Genomic DNA, 18,965 nt, shown 5'->3' with positions numbered 1-18,965 from the left:
AACAATTCGTTGACACGTAATAGAGCAGTGGACTCGGGAGAATACCATATTTAAGTTTTCTTCAGCACAAAACAAAATGATTTGTCACATGCTTCTCGGAAAAATTAGATGTTCAGTAGCTATTTTATGCAGTCGCATCAACACTCAGAAGTTTTGTTCTCATTTTCGCTTCTTTTTTTCGTCCAAATAGAATAAACAAGGCCGCTTTTTGGCAGGTTCAGGTACTTACTAACCAGTACCAGGACATTTTATTCAACTAATCAGTTAGTTTTCGAATTTGGTTCTCTATGTATCAAAAATAATTAATTATGTATCGAAATCTAATTTACGTGTATAATGGCTGTGAAGTCATTAGGAATATATCCCATAATTTCTGTTAAAATGAAGATATTGCTTCAAATGGTTCAAATGGCTCTGAGCACTATGGGCCTTAACATCTTAAGTCATCAGTCCCCTAGAACGTAGAACTACTTAAACCTAACTAACCTAAGAACATCACACACATCCGTGCCCGAGACAGGATTCGAATCTGCACCCGTAGCAGTCTCGCGGTTCCGGACTGCAGCACCTAGAACCGCACGACTACCGCGGCCGGCCGAAGATATTCAAAGTGTAAACAAACGCATGTATTGGCAACTGCAGGTGTATAACTTAGCAGTAAATAGCATTTCAAAAAATTCCCTAGAATATATTGTTGAGCATTGATTTCGGATGCATCGTGTAAAATGAAATGCGTTTAACACAGAAAAATGTTTCGGCAACATTTGTTCCATGTTAAACACTTTTCACGGTATGAGGTAAATCTCTCACTGAGAGGAGGCGGTAAAGGCACATGTACAGTGGAAGAGCTTGGTACGCAGTGTGGAATATACGCAGAACAGCCAAAACGTTATAAACAACTACCTACTATGAATATAAACCCTTCCAGGTGACAGCATCGTCAATCGGAGAGGAATTACTGCTAGTCAGACGTACACATGCTGCATGTTGTATCTGTGAGTGTGCTGTCCGTATGTGGAATGGGGAAGGCGCGCGATCTACACTCCTGGAAATTGAAATAAGAACACCGTGAATTCATTCTCCAAGGAAGGGAAAACTTTATTGACACATTCCTGGGGTCAGATACATCACATGATCACACTGACAGAACCACAGGCACATAGACACAGGCAACAGAGCATGCACAATGTCGGCACTAGTACAGTGTATATCCACCTTTCGCAGCAATGCAGGCTGCTATTCTCCCATGGAGACGATCGTAGAGATGCTGGATGTGGTCTTGTGGAACGGCTTGCCATGCCATTTCCACCTGGCGCCTCAGTTGGACCAGCGTTCGTGCTGGATGTGCAGACCGCGTGAGACGACGCTTCATCCAGTCCCAAACATGCTCAATGGGGGACAGATCCGGAGATCTTGCTGGCCAGGGTAGTTGACTTACACCTTCTAGAGCACGTTGGGTGGCACGGGATACATGCGGACGTGCATTGTCCTGTTGGAACAGCAAGATCCCTTGCCGGTCTAGGAATGGTAGAACGATTGGTTCGATGACGGTTTGGATGTACCGTGCACTATTCAGTGTCCCCTCGACGATCACCAAAGGTGTACGGCCAGTGTAGGAGATCGCTCCCCGCACCATGATGCCGGGTGTTGGCCCTATGTGCCTCGGTCGTGTGCAGTCCTGATTGTGGCGCTCACCTGCACGGCGCCAAACACGCATACGACCATCATTGGCACCAAGGCAGAAGCGACTCTCATCGCTGAAGACGACACGTCTCCATTCGTCCCTCCATTCACGCCTGTCGCGACACCACTGGAGGCGGGCTGCACGATGTTGGGGCGTGAGCGGAAGACGGCCTAACGGTGTGCGGGACCGTAGCCCAGCTTCATGGAGACGGTTGCGAATGGTCCTCGCCGATACCCCAGGAGCAACAGTGTCCTTAACTTGCTGGGAAGTGGCGGTGCGGTCCCCTACGGCATTGCGTAGGATCCTACGGTCTTGGCGTGCATCCTTGCGTCGCTGCGGTCCGGTCCCAGGTCGACGGGCACGTACATCTTCCGCCGACCACTGGCGACAACATCGATGTACTGTGGAGACCTCACGCCCCACGTGTTGAGCAATTCGGCGGTACGTCCACCCGGCCTCCCGCATGCCCACTATACGCCCTCGCTCAAAGTCCGTCAGCTGCACATACGGTTCACGTCCACGCTGTCGCGGCATGCTACCAGTGTTAAAGACTGCGATGGAGCTCCGTATGCCACGGCAAACTGGCTGACACTGACGGCAGCGGTGCACAAATGCTGCGCAGCTAGCGCCATTCGACGGCCAACACCGCGGTTCCTGGTGTGTCCGCTGTGCCGTGCGTGTGATCATTGCTTGTACTGCCCTCACGCAGTGTCCGGAGCAAGTATGGTGAGTCTGACACACCGGTGTCAATGTGTTCTTTTTTCCATTTCTAGGAGTGTATTTGAGCTTGATAGAGGGCAGGTTGTGATGGCCCGGAGACTCGCCACAAGCATTTCGGAAACTGCACGACTTTCCATGTGCTCTAGAAGTTCTGTGGTGAGTGTATTCAACACGTGGCGTTACCAAGGTAAAACCAGGTCCACAACTCGTGGGGTTGGGCGGCCACCCCTCTGTCGGATATCATAGACTGGGTAGACTGGTAAAACAGGACAGGTGGCGAACTGTGGCGGATCAAAGAATAGGGTTTAATGCTGGCCAGAGTACAAGTGTGTCTGAACACACAGCGTGCCGAACACTCCTAACGATGAATCTCCGCAGCCGACGACAGACGCATGTGCCAATGACAATACCACGACATCGGCAGCTTAGACTGAAATGGGCACGTGTCCATCGGCACTGGATTTTGGCGCAGTACCAGGGCGTTGCAGGATCTAATGAATCCTGATACCTTCTTCATCATGACAATGGGATGACGCGAATCCATCTTCTTCCAGGGGAACAGATCCTTGACACTTGTACTACGGGACGGAGGGAGACAAGCTGGAAGCGGCTCCGCTATGCTCTGGGAAACATTCACGTGGGCATCCATGGATCCAGCAGAGCTTGTGCAAGTCACCGTGAGGCCAAGGACTATCGTTCACTGGTTGCAGACCAGATCATGTTTCCTAACAGCGGTGACATTTTTCAACAAGATAATGCTCCATGACACAAGATGGGGAGCGCGATGGAGTAGTTCGAGGAACACAATGCCGTGTTCCAACTGATGTGCTTCCCTGCTGCTCGCCCCCTCTTCCCCCCACTCACCAGATCTGAACCCAGTCGAACACATCTCGGACGTGACTGAACGTCGCGTCAGAGCTCATCGCCGATTCAAGTAAGAGTTCGAGATTGGTGTGCATCTTGCGTCTGCACTGAGGGGATCATTGGCCGTCATAACAGAAGGTGGTTTAAGCCGTTCCTCAAGGTAGTGTTATGGGCTCTTTGCTGTTCCTTACCTATATAAACGATTTGGGAGACAACCTGAGCAGCCGTCTTCGGTTGTTTGCAGAGGACGCTGTCGTTTATCGACTAATAGTGTCACCAGAAGATCAATACAAACTGCAAAACGATTTAGAAAAGATATCTGAATGGTGCGAAAAGTGGCAGTTGAAGCTGACAGTCAATAACGAAAAGTGTGAGGTTATCCACATGAGTGCTAAAAGGACCTCGTTAAATTTCGGTTACACGATAAATCAGTCTAATCCCAAAGCCGTAAATTCAACTAAATACCTAGGTATTACAATTACGAACAACTTAAATTGGAAAGAAAACAGAAAATGTTGTGGGGAAGGCTAACCAAACGCTGCATTTTATTGGCAGGACAGTTAGAAAATGTAACAGACCTAGTAACGAGACTGCCTACTGTACGCTTGTCCGTACTCTTTTAGAATACTGCTGCGCGGTGTGGGACCCTTACCAGGTAGGAATCACGGAGTACATCGAAAAAGTTCAAAGAAAGGCAGCACGTTTTGTATTATCGTGAAATATGGGAGAGAATGTCACAGAAATGATACAGGATTTGGGCTGAAAATCGTCAAAATAAAGGCGTTTTTCGCTGCCAAGGAATCTTCTCACGAAATTCCAATCACCAACTTTCTCCTCCGAATGCGAAACTGTTTTGTTGACACCGACGTACACAGGGCGGTACGATCACCACGATAAAATAAGGGAAATGAGAGCTCGTACGGAAAGATATAGGTGTTCATTCCTCCCGCGCATTATACGAGATTGGAATAATAGAGAATTTGAAGGTGGTTCGATGAACAGTCTGACAGGTACTTAAATGTGATTTGCAGAGTATCCATGTAGATGTATATAAGCATAATAATACATGTTGTGTCTGGTCTTTCGGCCATATCATCGCCGTAATCATATATTTATGATGTCTGTTTTTCGGACATAGCCGAAAGAAAAGACAGCACAAATGTAGTGGTTAAGACACTGGACACATGTTATGTACTGAGGACTGGGCCTACATTCCCGTCCATTCACCCAGATTTACTTTGCCCGTGGTTTCTTCTCAAATTCGAGAGCTTGCCTGAGAAAAGTTCCGCGATGATACACTTCAGCATCTTGCTCGGTAAGACATTTTGCAGCCTCTTGTGGCGTTGTTCCCAACGGAACATTAAGCAGTACCCATTCTTCCCGCCTTCTCTCATCAGACAGTAAGTAATAGCACATTAGTACATCTGAGAGGTGGATGTAGTAGCGTTATAACCAATGGTGAAAACTGCCGCGGTCTACAGCATCACAGTATTCTGTGTGGGTGAAACAAAACTGGTCCAGAAAATATTTCACGCACCGTAAGATAGGCAAACCTATTTCCATCATCCTTCCCCTAGGCATATGATGTAAGCAGGGTTGCCTATCTTATGGTGAGAGTAAAAATTGTCGGGTATTTCACGGGATCGTGCTGAAAAGTAATGCCATCGAATTTTTATGTCTAAACACTTACACCTTTTTAAATGAAGCAAACGTTATTAATATTCTAAATATTTATTCTTCAGGACCACATTTTTATTTCTCAACGTAGTCACCCATGCGATGACGACATTTCTCCAAATGGGAGACCAGTTTGTTGATAACATCACTGTGGAACCTTTTACTTGACTGAGAAAATAACAGAACCACTATCAAAGTCAAGTCCTCGAAGGTGTTCTTTAGGTTTTGTAAACATACGAAGATCTATTGGGGCCAAGTTAGGACTATATGGAGAAGGATCGATGAGAGTGAACCCAAGGCGTCGGACGTTTGCAGATGTCACAGCACTCATCTGTGGTCTGGCAACCTCATGCTGAAGGACAGGGTGCTCCAAGTGTGGATGAACTCTTCGAATTCGAAACTCGATTAAAGCACACTGTTTCTCGCGCACTGGCACAGTAATGTTACACTTCAGCGTGTTACACAGTAAAATTCTGAGCCCTATAGCTGCACATGGCTCAAAATATGTAGACATCACGATTAAACATGTCGAATGTCAACAAACTTTGTTTTATCTAAAAAGGTTTAAGTTTTCACATATAAAATTCGCAAGCATATCTTATCAACATGACCTCGCTTTTCCTCACCCTGTACCAGTGTAATCACATAAAATGTGAGTGTTAAACAATTATCTATTTACGTTTCAATTTTAGTAAGGCAGAGTCTCTTTCATATTGTTCTACTAGTTCGCTGAAAGGATTCTGTGATTAATTACTCGACAGTCATCTTATTATACCAAAGAACTCTATGGAATCATACTGCACTCCGTCTTCAGGCCACGAGTGGCCTACCGGGACCATCCGACCACCGTGTCATCCTCAGAGAAGGATGCGGATAGGAGGGGCATGGCGTCAGCACACCGCTCTCCCAGTCATTATGATGGTTTTCTGTGACCGGAGTCGCTACTATTCGGTCGAGTAGCTCCTCAATTGGCATCACAATGCTGAGTGCACCCCGAAAAATGGCAACAGCACGTGGTGGCCAGGATGGTCACCCATCCAAGTACCTGCTACACCCGACAGTGCTTAACTTCGGTGATCTCACGGGAACCGGTGTATCCACTGCGACAAGGCCGTTGCCCATGGAATCATAATGCGTCGCTAAATTGTTTCACTCGAGCTACATATCTAATTATGTATGTGATCAGGTCTTCAGGGAAAACAGGGAATGAAACAACAGGATCTTGCTAAAAAAGTAACTGGACCGTGAAGTACGAAACAAATACCAAAAAGGTCTGTCTGTTCAAAGGTACAAAACTTTTTACACCTTTAAAATCGAAAGCTGTTGCTGGATAACTTTCACTAGCATGTTGTCCCATCCTGTGATCTGAAATATGGCTAGATCCTCCTATGCTTGATGTCTACAGGAACTTCAAGACTTGGCTACTGTCTCACTTTTCGAAAGCGGTCTTTTGAGCTGATCAGTGACTGAGAGGGATTCTTGCGGTGACGTGCTGCAAGTTAAAACTGGTCCCAAGAATGTTCAGCAGGGTTAACGTTTGTAGATACCGCAGTCGAATCCTGACACATGGAAGAAGGCTTTCAGGTGTTTGACGCAGTATACTCATGATATTGTCTTCATGAAAAAGGAACCCATCGACGAAATGTTGATTGTAGGGTTAGTCAATATGTTGGGGGATCCCGTCCCAAAACATGTGATTGCATATCTGAGACGTACATGGATAACTCGCATACACTCTCTTCCACGCTAGTCATTAAGGAACCTGTTGAAACTATCAGTACCAGACGTCGGAGCTGTGCTGTAAAGATGTTGCACAACATGAAGTCACATGTACATAAACACATATAGGACAGCAATCTGACATTATTTACTTTGCTTCTGCACAATTTTTGAAATATATGGTACGGTCGCAGGCCGATCTGTATCGTAGCCTAAGGTCTAACTTTAGAGGTGACGGTTTGGTTGTGAGCGACGTTCTGACAATATGTAGAATTCTAGTAAAGATGCCTATAATGTATATTGCCCGTTAAATGAATGTTGCTAGGTGGATTACGTCGTCATAATCACGTATGAAACTACATCTGCAGTCACTCGTGAACGAAATCGAACGCCATTGATCTAGGTTTCATTCTAGGTACTTCTCCGACCACAGTCTTTGCACAGCACGGTGTCGAGCGGTTTGTGCTGTTCTCTGTACAGGATGCATTGAGGTCAAACTAATCAAGTAGAGACGGCTGCGTAATATCTGGATCGATGCAGGCCTTCCTGTTGCGCCCACACAATAATAGCGCAGCTTCATTGTGTACTCACATGGTTACCTACCTGCCGTAATTATCAATTGTCGGTCGTTAGCTGGTGATGTTGTTTGCGAATGTCCGCTACGCGGTAGGTTTTCATTGTTTTGCGTCTCACAATAGCAGCTGAATGTTCGAATGACTCTGATGAGCATTACGCCAAATTGGGTATCAATTTCTCGTGCAAAGACCCCTTCTTGCCGTCAACTGACAACGTGCGCACGGCAGAATCGCGAAAAGGCTCTTCGAGGTATGATGATTGTTTGAACACTGTGCATTGTGCTCCGTTCACGACTGAAGACACACCGCGTTCTACTGAACGGTTGTGATGAGACAAGTTTACTTTTCATGTCTGTAGGTGTAGTTCTTGTGTCGACAAAGCAGTAGCGAGAAAGAAACTACAGAAAAAAATAAAAAAAATAATAAAACCCGAATCATGCGAGGCACGACTTTGGTGCAAGGCATTTTTAAAAAGTTTGAATTACAAATGATCTGCAAATAAGGAAAAGTCACAGTACTAAAGATAAATGTCAGTTATACGGAGTGCCCTAGGAGGAACGGTCAGTATCCACGTATATGATAGGGACGCTCATCTGAAGAAAGACTCTTCATACAGACTAATACCCTGTTCTGGATAGTTTCCGGAATAGAACACTTTTAATGCACATTTATTTTTGAGCTAGTGGGGCGAACCTATATATCTTACCCAGCCAACCTCTTTGACGTTTTATTTTAGCCCTACTAACTCCGTTGCCTTCAACTTCTTTGTATTTCTGCCATTAATCTAGCCCGTTGACGCGCATTTGTCCATCGTATGTTGTGAGAGAAGTAGTTCGAGGGATTCGGAATGTATCAGAGAGAAATATCAGTTAGCTGCGTATGTATAGGTGCTGGCTAAACTGCCACACATTGTCACTAGTGAAGAATGTGCACTTATGGTGTGTGTTTTCAAGGCTTCTGCGATGGTAGTGCTCCTGCCGCTGTCAAAGCATATCGTCGGCGCTTTCCGACACGTCGAATTTCTGATCGTAGAATCTTTACCAGACTTTAAAGCACATCAGTTAGGCAGGTATTCTTCAAGTTTGTTTTTTTATTAACGCGTAATTCAAAAACCTGTGTAAGAATAGCAACACGTTGTTGGAATGGTGCAGCTACTGGAAATTAAAATTGCTACACCCAGAAGAAATGCAGATGATAAACGGGTATTCATTGGACAAATATATTATACTAGAACTGACATGTGATTATATTTTCACACAATTTGGTGCATTTATCCCGAGAAATCAGTACCCAGAACAACCACCACTGGCCGTAGTAACGGCCTTGATACGCCTGGGCATTGAGTCAAGCAGAGCTTGGTTGGCGTGTACAGGTACAGCTGCCCATGCAGCTTCAAAACGATACCACAGTTCATCAAGAGTAGTGACTGGCGTATCGTGACGAGCCAGTTGATCGGCCACCATTGAACATACGTTTTCAATTGGTGAGATATCTGGAGAATCTGCTGGCCAGGGCAGCTGTCGAAAATTTTCTGGATCCAGAGAGGCGCGTACAGGATTTACAACACGCGGGCATTGAGTCAAACCGAGCTTGGATGGCGTATACAGGTACAGCTGCCCATGCAGCTTCAAAACGATACCACAGTTCATCAAGAGTAGTGACTGGCGTATCGTGACGAGCCAGTTGATCGGCCACCATTGAACATACGTTTTCAATTGGTGAGATATCTGGAGAATCTGCTGGCCAAGGCAGCTGTCGAACATTTTCTGAATCCAGAAAGGCGCGTACAGGATTTACAACACGCAGTCGTGCATTATTCTGCTGAAGTGTAGGGTTTCGCAGGGATCGAATGAAGGGTAGAGCCACCGGTCGTAACACATCTTAAATGTAACGTCCACTGTTCAAAGTGGAGTCAGTGCGAACAAGAGGTGACCGAGACGTTTAACCAATGGCATCCCATACCATCACACAGGGTGATACGCCAGTATGGCGATGACTAATACACGCTTCCAATGTGCGTTCACCGCGATGTTGCCAAACACGGATGCGACCATCATGATGCTGTGAACAGAACCCGGATTCTTCCGAAAAAAATGACGTTTTGCCATTCGTGCACCCAGGTTCGTCGTTGAGTACACCATGGCAGGCGCTCCTGTCTGTGATGCAGCGTCAAGGGTAACCGCAGGCATGGTCTCCGAGCTGATAGTCCATGCTGCTGCGAACGTCGTCGAAGTCTTCGTGCAGATGATTGTTGTCTTGCAAACGTCCCCATCTGTTGACTCAGGGATCGAGGCGTGGCTGGACGATCCGTTACAGCCATGCGGATAAGATGCCTGTCATCTCGACTGCTAGTGATACGAGGCCGTTGGGATCCAGCATGGCGTTCCGTATTACCCTCCTGAACCCACTGTTTCCATATTCTGCTGACAGTCATTGGATCTCGATCAACGCGAGCAGCAATGTCGCGATGCGATAAACCGCAATGGCGATAGGCTACAATCCGACCTTTATCAAAGTCGGGAACATGATGGTACGCATTTCTCCTCCTGACACGAGGTATCACAACAACGTATCATCAGGCAACGCCGGTCAGCTGCTGTTTGTGCATGATAAATCGGTTGGGAACTGTCCTCATGTCAGCACGTTGTAGGTGTCGCCAACCTTGTGAGAATGCTCTGAAAAGCTAATCATTTGCATATCACAGGATCTTGTTCCTGTCGGTTAAGTTTCGCGTCTGTAGCACGTCATCTTCGTGGTGCAGAAATTTTTATGGCCAGTAGTGTGGCAGCAAACGGCAACTTCGTGCACGTATCAGCGTAACGCACATGTAGTAATGTTTACCATTTGTTGCGCATGTTTACTTTTATAAAACTGGTAATGTACTGAACAGCACAAAAAATAACAATGTACGTTACATGTGTTCTACCTCTGGAACCGTTCTGAATAGGGCCTATGTCAATATGAAGGGTTTTGCTTCAAATGATCGTTCCTGTCATAGCCCTGAATACTGACCATTTCTCGTGGGACACTCTACCTAGAACGTCATAAAACTGGTGAAGAACTCCGCTATGCTAGGCCAAACCTTTCCGTAAAACCCACAGGCTTTCGCTACTAGCCGAAGTGACTGTGTGGCCGGCTTTGTTATAACCCTCTTTTTAAAGGACTTTAACGCTATTTGTATTTGTTTTATGCACTTCACACACGTTCTTGACATGTCGTGAAAATGAATGCAGTATGCAGTGCAGAGAGGGGCCGTTGTGGAGCGCAGAAAAGGCTTTAGAATTTATGTCAAAGCGACGTTTAAAATTATCGTGGTACAAAGGGAATGCGTTGTGGTAATTGTTCTTGGAAGCAAGTCAGCGGCAGACGTCTGGTGTTCTTTGTCGCAGTATTGACTGAGAGGCCCGTGGCACAATGCCACGCCACGCAGAAGCAAATGCCTTTTGTACAGCTTAACAATAGGAAGAATGGAGCAGTGGTCGTCCTACTTCTTCCTTGTGTCTTCTCCTCTCGGCGGAAATGTTTTGGAATCGCGTAGCACAGAAACACTGCTGGCTAACAATATGGTATTTCATCAGCCGAAAACCTTCATTATTCCAATTTCTTCGCCCCTTTTCATCCACTGATGAGCAGACGCCCGATATTTAATCACTTTTACAACGTGATGCCGAGTAGAACCATTAACGATCATGCGTCTGTCACCAAAGTACGAGTAGGTTCTGGAGGAATATGAGAGCCTTGCACGGACAGATTTCCTCGTCGAAAATCGTACTTAAGAACCACGCAAACTGACTGCACGTTATTTTCTCAGTAGTAGTTTTTGCCATTGTGTTTGTTCTCCAGTTGTCTTCGGGAGGCTGGAACACTTGTGCCGAAAGACGTTTCTGCAGAGTCTGGGGATACTGCCGGGATAAGCGGCTTTCACAGGGACAGCCATTCTGAGATGCTGAAAAACTACAACAGTAACTTTTTGTATGGTATTTTATTTTGCCTTAACACGTACCAGGCTTGTGTGTCTGTTTTCAGACGGAGGGAGAACGAATGGCTGTAGTGGCATGTCACTTGTAAGCTTTTACGCAGCAACGATTTTATACTGGATGTCGACCCGTCTACAATTTCATTTCAGAAATCTCTCAAGGGGAATGCTGCGATGATCTCCAAAAGAGATGTGGCCATATGTTTTACAAATTGTTAGAGGTGTTTGGCCGACTTCGTGTCGTTAACACCACGATGAGTTTGTTTGATTTCATCCCGCATTAAACCTGTTAAGAATATTTTAGAATGCCATGCATGACGTGCATTCAGCTACTTGTCAATATTTACATTATTTTCACTAGCTGTGACGTTTTCTTGTTCACTGTAATTTCTGTACATATGTGACACCTGCTAAAAATGATTATACGTTGCCGTCAATATGAAGTCTACTTAAAGCTTTTGTGGTTGTCTCGTCATTCTTAACAGCTGACTTATTTTTTTTTTATTTTTCAACTGAAATTTAAAATTAGATGTTCAGGCTGGTTGATTTGTTCCTCCGTGTCTTTTCGAAGATTTCTAGTAATTATTAAACATTTCGATGATCTTTTGACATTAATGTACGAGAGCTATTCGGATTGTAATACCCGATCGATCTCAAAATGGAAACTACAATGAAAATCCTATTAAACTTTACATAGTTGTGTTGAACGGTGCCTCTATTATGCCCATCAATTGCGTCACGCCGCTTTTTTCAGATCTAAGCGGACAGTGAGACCGAAAAGCTGCCTAGAACAATAATGTCTCCCACCCAATTTTAGCAGCCTTTCTTCATAATTCTGGGCCCCACATTGCAGGGGTAATGAAGACGCTACCACGGCGTTTGCTATGGGAAGTTTTTCGTCACCACCCATACAGCCCGTACTTGGCTCCCTCTGATATTCATCTCTGCTCACATCAGCCGCTGCCTATGAAACAACATTATGACGCAGACAATGAGCCGCAGATGAGCCTAGAGAATTGGCAGAAAACGCTGGCGGCTGGCTTCTTTGGGGAGGGTATCGGAAAGTTGCTTCAACGCTAAGACAAATGCCTCAGTCGAAGAACAACTACGTAGAGAAGTAGCTGGAAGGTGTAGCTACCTATTGTAATAAAACATTTTTGATTTTCACCTTTGTTTCCATTTTGAGAACACACACATTCCATTTCCAATAGTCCCCATATTTATCCAAAAATGTTCAAATGTGTATGATTTCCTAAGGGGCCAAACTGCTGAGGTCATCGGTCCCTAGACTAACACACTACTTAGGCCGGCCGGAGTGGCCGTGCGGGTCTAGGCGCTGCAGTCTGGAGCCGGGCGACCGCTACGGTTGCAGGTTCGAATCCTGCCTCTGGCATGGATGTGTGTGATGTCATTAGGTTAGTTAGGTTTAATTAGTTCTAAGTTCTAGGCGACTAATGACCTCAGAAGTTAAGTCGCATAGAACTCAGACCTATTTGAACCATTTTTTAACACAGTATTTAAACTAACTTATGCTAAGAACAACACACACACACACACACACACACACACACACACACACACACACACACACACACACCATGCTGAGGGAGGACTCTACCCTCTGGGGGGAGGGAGTGCTTACCATCCAGAGACATTGTTAGTGTGATGGCGCCTCCCACTGTAATTCCGAATACACTGCTCTGAAAAACGTAACGGCGAGATAGAAAAATTAGTATTACATATTAACAACTCGATGAATATGAATGAAAGGGCGGGAGTATGTTGTCAGAGGTCTCCCAATCGTGCAAAGACTGCTGGACGTCACATAGCGTAAGGCCAGTGTGGCTATAGCGCCAGACGGGGCTGGCGTCACAAAATAAGGTAGTTGAAGGAACGGGGAAGGACAGCGTATAAATGTGTGTATCTGTGTACATGTGTGTGAGTGTGTGTGTGTGTGTGTGTGTGTGTGTGTGTGTGTGTGTGTGTGTGTGTGTGTGTCTGTGTCTGTGTGTCAATCAGCTAGCAGTTAAGATGCACTGCGCTGGTGTTCTTCGTTACAATATGGCTCGGAGACAATATTTGGATGATTTCAGACTAGGAAGAATTTCGAGAAAGTGAAAGAAGTATGGAATTTCGTATTGCTCGCAGCATTGTTTCACGCGAATGGGGAGCACTCTGAACTACAGGCACTGCTGCCCGCAGGAGAGGAGGTGGTCGCACGCGGTCAATTACAAGGGCAGACGACCGCTACATCCTGCAACAGGCAAGAAAGGGCCCATGTCCAACATTGTCGAACACGGTCACTTTGGTGGTCCAGGTGTTATGGTGTCTGGAGGCATAATATTGCATGAGCGTACTGACCTCCACATTCAGGGGTGCATTCGGACGTGATATCATTTTTGTGGGTGATAGAGCGTGACAGCATCTAACAGATCAGGTGGAGTAATTCTTAAGACTTGAGGATATTGGGTGAATGAACTTTCCTGCCCGTTTCCCAATGTCAAGCCCCGCCGCGCACCTGTGGAATGCGTTTGTGGGACGTATTGCAGCACATATACAAGCACCAAAGACCGTCTAGTAGTTGTCAACCGTGCATGTGGAAAAATGGAACGCTTTACCACCGTAAATTACTCACCAATCTCGTGGCCAGCATGGGAGCCCGTTGCAGAGAAGGTTATGGGTAAATTTGGAGAGGATATGGAGGGCAACAGGAACGGGAAACAACCCTTGGATATCTGCGCCAGTATGGGCTTAGTAATCACAAATTCCTTTTTTAAACATAAGAACATTCACCGGTATACTTGGGAAGGCAACGAAATCAGATCTGTCACTGACTATATAACAGATCAGGAAATCATGAAGGCTGTGAGGGACACACGTGTATTCAGGGGATTCTTTGATGACACTGATCACAATTTAATCTGCAGTGAAATTGGTATTGTGAGGCCGAAAGTGCAGGAGGTCAGGCCCATATGTAGGAGGATAAAAGTGGAGGAACTTCAGGATAAGGAAATCAGGCACATGTACATAACAGTGATCTCAGAAATGTACCACTTAGTTGAATGTAGTCAATTACAGTCATTGGAAAAGGAAAGGACCAGGTACATGGACACAGTACTAGAAATGGATAAAGAATGTCTAGGAACAGTAGTGTGTAAAGGTAGGATGAAGCAAACTGCTTGGCGGAATGACACAGTGAAGGCAGTCTGTAAAAGGAAAAAGAAGGCGTGTTAAAAATGGCTACATACTAGAACTCAGGTTGACAGAGAAAGTTATGTTGAAGAAAGAAACAAACCAAACAGATAATTGCAGCATACAAGAAGAAATGTTGGGAAGACTTTGGAAACAGGTTGGAGACTTTGGGTCAAGCTGCTGGAAAACCATTCTGGAGTGTAATTAGCAGTCTTAGAAATGGAGATGAGAAGGAAATTACATGTATTTTGGACAGGTCAGGAAAACTGCTGGTAAATCCTGTTGTGCCTTAAGCAGATGGAGGGAATATTTCGAAGAGTTGCTCAATGTAGGTGAAAATACGATCAGTAATGTTTCATATTTCAATGTACAATGGGATAGTAATGATGATGGAAATAAGATCATATTTGACGAAGTGGGGAAAATGGTTAATAGATTGCAGTGCAATAAAGCGGCTAGGGTGGATGAAATTAATTCGGAACTCATAAAATACCGTGGAATGTTAGGTCTTAAATGGCTACACAGGATAATTGAAATGACGTGGGAGTCGGGACAGGTTCCATCAGACTGGACGAAAGCAGTAATCGCACCAATCTTTGATCATGGAAACAGAAAAAAATTGTAACAACTACAGAGGTATCTCTTTAATCAGCATTGTGGGTAAAATCTTCTCAGGTATTGTTGAAAGGAAAGTGAGACTATTAGTTGAGGGCAAATTGGATGAAAATCAGTGTGGGTTAAGACCTCTTAGACGTTGTCAGGACCAGATCTTTAGCTTACGGTAAATAATGGAGAAGTGTTACGAGTGGAACAGGGAATTGTATCTATGCTTTATAGATCTAGAAAAGCCATATGACTAGGTTCCTAGGAGGAAGTTATTATCTGTTATACGAGATTATGGAATAGGAGGCAAACTTTTGCAAGCAATTACAGGTCTTTACATAGATAGTCAGGCAGCAGTTGGAGTTGACGCCAAATATGAGTTCGTGGTTCAGAGTAGTTTCAGGGGTAAGGCAAGACTGCAATCTGTCTCCACTGTTGTTCATATTATTTATGGATCATATGTTGAAAACAATAGACTGGCTGGGTGAGAGTAAGATGTGTGAATAGAAAATAAGCAGTCTCGCATATGCAGATGACTTAGTTGTGATCGCAGATTCGATTGAAACTTGGTAAAGTAATATTTCAGAGCTAGATCAGAAATGTAAGGACTATGGTATGAAGATTAGCATCTCCAAAACGAAAGTAATATCAGTGGGAAAGAGACATAAACGGATTGAGTGCCAAATAGCAGGAACAAAGTTAGAACAAGTGGACGGTTTCAAGTACTTAGGATGCATAGTCTCACAGGATGGCAACATAGTGAAAGAACTGGAAGCGAGGTGTAGCAAAGCTAATGCAGTGAGCGCTCAGCTACGATCTACTCTCTTCTGCAAGAAGGAAGTCAGTACCAAGACTAAGTTATCTGTGCACCGTTCAGTCTTTCGATCAACTTTGTTGTATGGGAGCGAAAGCTGGGTGGATTCAGGTTACCTTATCAATAAAGTTGAGGTTACGAAGATGAAAGTAGCTAGGATGATTGCAGGTACTAGTAGATGGGAACAAGGGCAGGAGGGTGTCCACAACGAGTAAATCAAAGAAAAACTGGGAATGAACTCTATAGATGTAGCAGTCAAGGCAAACAGGCTTAAATGGTGGGGTCATGTTACACGCATGGGAGAAGCAAGGTTACCCAAGAGACTCATGGGTTCAGCAGTAGAGGGTAGGAGGAGTCGGGGTAGACCAAGGAGAAGGTACCTGGATTCCGTTAAGAATGATTTTGAAGTAATAGGCTTAACATCAGAAGAGGCACCAATGTTAGCACTGAATAGGGAATCATGGAGGAATTTTATAAGAGGGACTATGCTCCAGATTGAACGCTGAAAAGCATAATCAGTCTTAAATGATAATGATGATGATGATGATGATGGTACAAAAATTGAACTACATGGGCTTCGAAGTCCATCATGAGAGACGTTGCCTTTTATCCAGATCCTTTGGTTGTAATAACTTTAAAAATTATCATTATTGTGTTCACAGTAATCGGTGTGTCCAATTTAAAAAGGCTACAGAAGGTGGAAACGCTATGCGATAGCATGTCCGTAGCCGTAGACGGACCACCACACAGCAAGGAGATCGATAAGTAGCCCTACTGACGAAAAGGAACAGACATCTAACTCCTAGGAAGACCTCTGCAGACTTTGCAACCGTTACCGGTATACGTGTCTGTGACAGAACCATTTTATGGCGATTAAATCAGGCTGGTCGGTATCATCTGAAGACTGTTAAACACATTCCGCTTCAACTAAGCCATTGTCGATAACGACTTCGTTGGTGTAGAGAGCATTTTCGTTGTGGTCATCAACAGTCATGCAGAGTGATACTGTCCAACGAATCAGGCTTCTCTGTGGCAACCGATTCTGGCCTCCAGTTAGTGTGGAGAGACAGGGGAACATGTTGCACACCACAGAATGTCCATGAACGTCGTCGGTATGGGCTACGCATTATGGCGTGGGCAGGCATTTTGCACAATGGCCGCATACGGCTGCGTATCCTTGGGTGGGATACCGTTACAACACAACGGCATTACAGGGACATTATTCTGGATTGTGACCGTCTGTTTAGGGGTGCGGCAGGTCACGACATTCCGTTTATGGACAACAAAACCCGCCCACACAGGATCGCTGAAGTGTCGAACAAACTGCATAGGAACGGTCTGCGTATTCCCCCTCTTACCCTAAGGAGTTTGCCTTGGATATCCTTGACAGACGTGTTTCTCAACGGACACCCACTCTCGGAACCGTGCAAGAACTGAAAAAGGCCTAGAGAGAGGGGTGAGACAATATCCAACAAGGACTCCCACACAGTTTGGTAACCAGCGTGAATAACAGATGCAAACACTGCGTTACTCTCCGAGGAGGACATATTCCTTACTTACAGGAGTCCGAGCCCGCCCGCTTAGCCGAGCGGTCTAACGCACGAGTATCCGGAGTGGGAAGGAGCGCCTGGTCCCCGGTTCGAATCCGCCCGGAGGACTTGTGTCGAGGTCCGGTGAGCGGGCCAGTCTATGGATGGTTTTTAGGCGGTTTTCCATCTGCCCCGGTGAATGCGGGCTGGGCCCCCTTATTCCGAATCAGCTACACTATGTCGGTGATTGCTGCGCAAACACGTTCTCCACGTATGCGCACACCACTACTCTACAACACAAACATAGGGGTTAAACGCGTCTGGTTTGACGTTCCCTTGGGGGAGGGGGGGGGGGGGAGGGTTGTCCACCGGGGGCCGAACCGCACAATAGCCCTGGGCTCGGTGTGGGGCGGCGGAGGGGTGGAGTGGACTCCGGTAGTCGTCGTGGGGTTGTGGACCACTGCGGTTGCAGCGGCGACGGAGTATCTGCGTCGTTTCTAGGTCCCCGGTTAACATACAATAAATGCAATATAGGAGACCGATATCGATCTTTATGTCAGCAGTATAACCCGTGTTAAACATGAATCTTATTTTCCCTTGTGGTGAGATCTGTACTATTTTTCGTTACAAATATACTACTCCACCTCTACTACGTATGTCTTGTGCCTCATTTCGTCCATCATTACCTGTGATTACTCCTGTCCAGCAATGTCTCTGTACCTTAGCAATTGTGAAGCAGTGTATTTACTTGATATTTATTACCAATCTTCTATTACGACAAATGTGTCACCTGGAAAAACATGTGTTTGAATTGTCTGTCATGCTTACTAACTTGTCTTTGCTACATGCCAAAGGAAACAGTGTAGGTAGGACACAGTAATGGGGCACCCCACCACATTACGGCGTCCTTACAGTTTCGAATGCATTCCTTGTTTGCTGACACAGGAAGACAACCTTCTACATTTTAGCTCCTAGACAGTAAACTGATCACCGGTAAGGTTTTTGACAATAGTTCAACTTATGCGAAAGAATAGCGTGTTCCAGACAACATATTTTAAATAAAAATTCTTGAATAGTACTACGAACAGAACAACTGGTTGTGGTTAGATTCCATTCTGTAGCAAGAGCGGGTAGTTGGAGTAACAATTCATAGTAGAGTGAGTCACTTTTCGGCAGGGAGGTATTGTTGAGATGGGTTATCCTGTTCCAGCATTTGTTTTACACCCAAGAGATACCTCCCGAAAACCGTAGCCAGAACAGGGCGATGGGGGTTGTTTTTAATTTACTTCAGGGACAGTGTTCCGCAGACAAATGACTGAAAGACGAATGAATGTGGAAGTGTACCTGTTTATGTGTACATAGATTAAAGTTGATGAGTTGGTTACAAAACATAAATACGGAATAATAAATAAGGTTATTCCCTGATGCTTCTGTCCTGAAACCGAACATCGGGTCAGACAACGAACTGTAGACACTAAGTTGTGTTGCTATACCTAAAAGGACTCGAAAAATTCTAGAAGTAAGGGAATTACTCGTAACATATGTTAAAAAATGACGTAATTCCTCAAGCTGTATCAAGGTGTTGATTTTATTGGCAACTAGCTTCGATGTT

The 18,965-nt window shown here is 45.2% G+C and overlaps 1 protein-coding gene and 1 pseudogene across 3 annotated transcripts in view; both read right to left on the bottom strand.

Moving 5' to 3' along the window:
• Positions 1 to 18,965, bottom strand: part of LOC126270956 (follistatin-related protein 5-like) — a 556,933-nt gene that overhangs the window by 437,870 nt on the left and 100,098 nt on the right. The gene's annotated exons all lie outside the window — the stretch shown is intronic.
• Positions 5,947 to 6,064, bottom strand: LOC126288800 (5S ribosomal RNA; annotated as a pseudogene).

The sequence above is a fragment of the Schistocerca gregaria genome, chromosome 1 (genome assembly GCF_023897955.1).
Source record: "Schistocerca gregaria isolate iqSchGreg1 chromosome 1, iqSchGreg1.2, whole genome shotgun sequence".
Lineage (NCBI taxonomy): Eukaryota > Metazoa > Arthropoda > Insecta > Orthoptera > Acrididae > Schistocerca > Schistocerca gregaria.
This window is presented reverse-complemented; position numbering and strand designations above follow the sequence as displayed.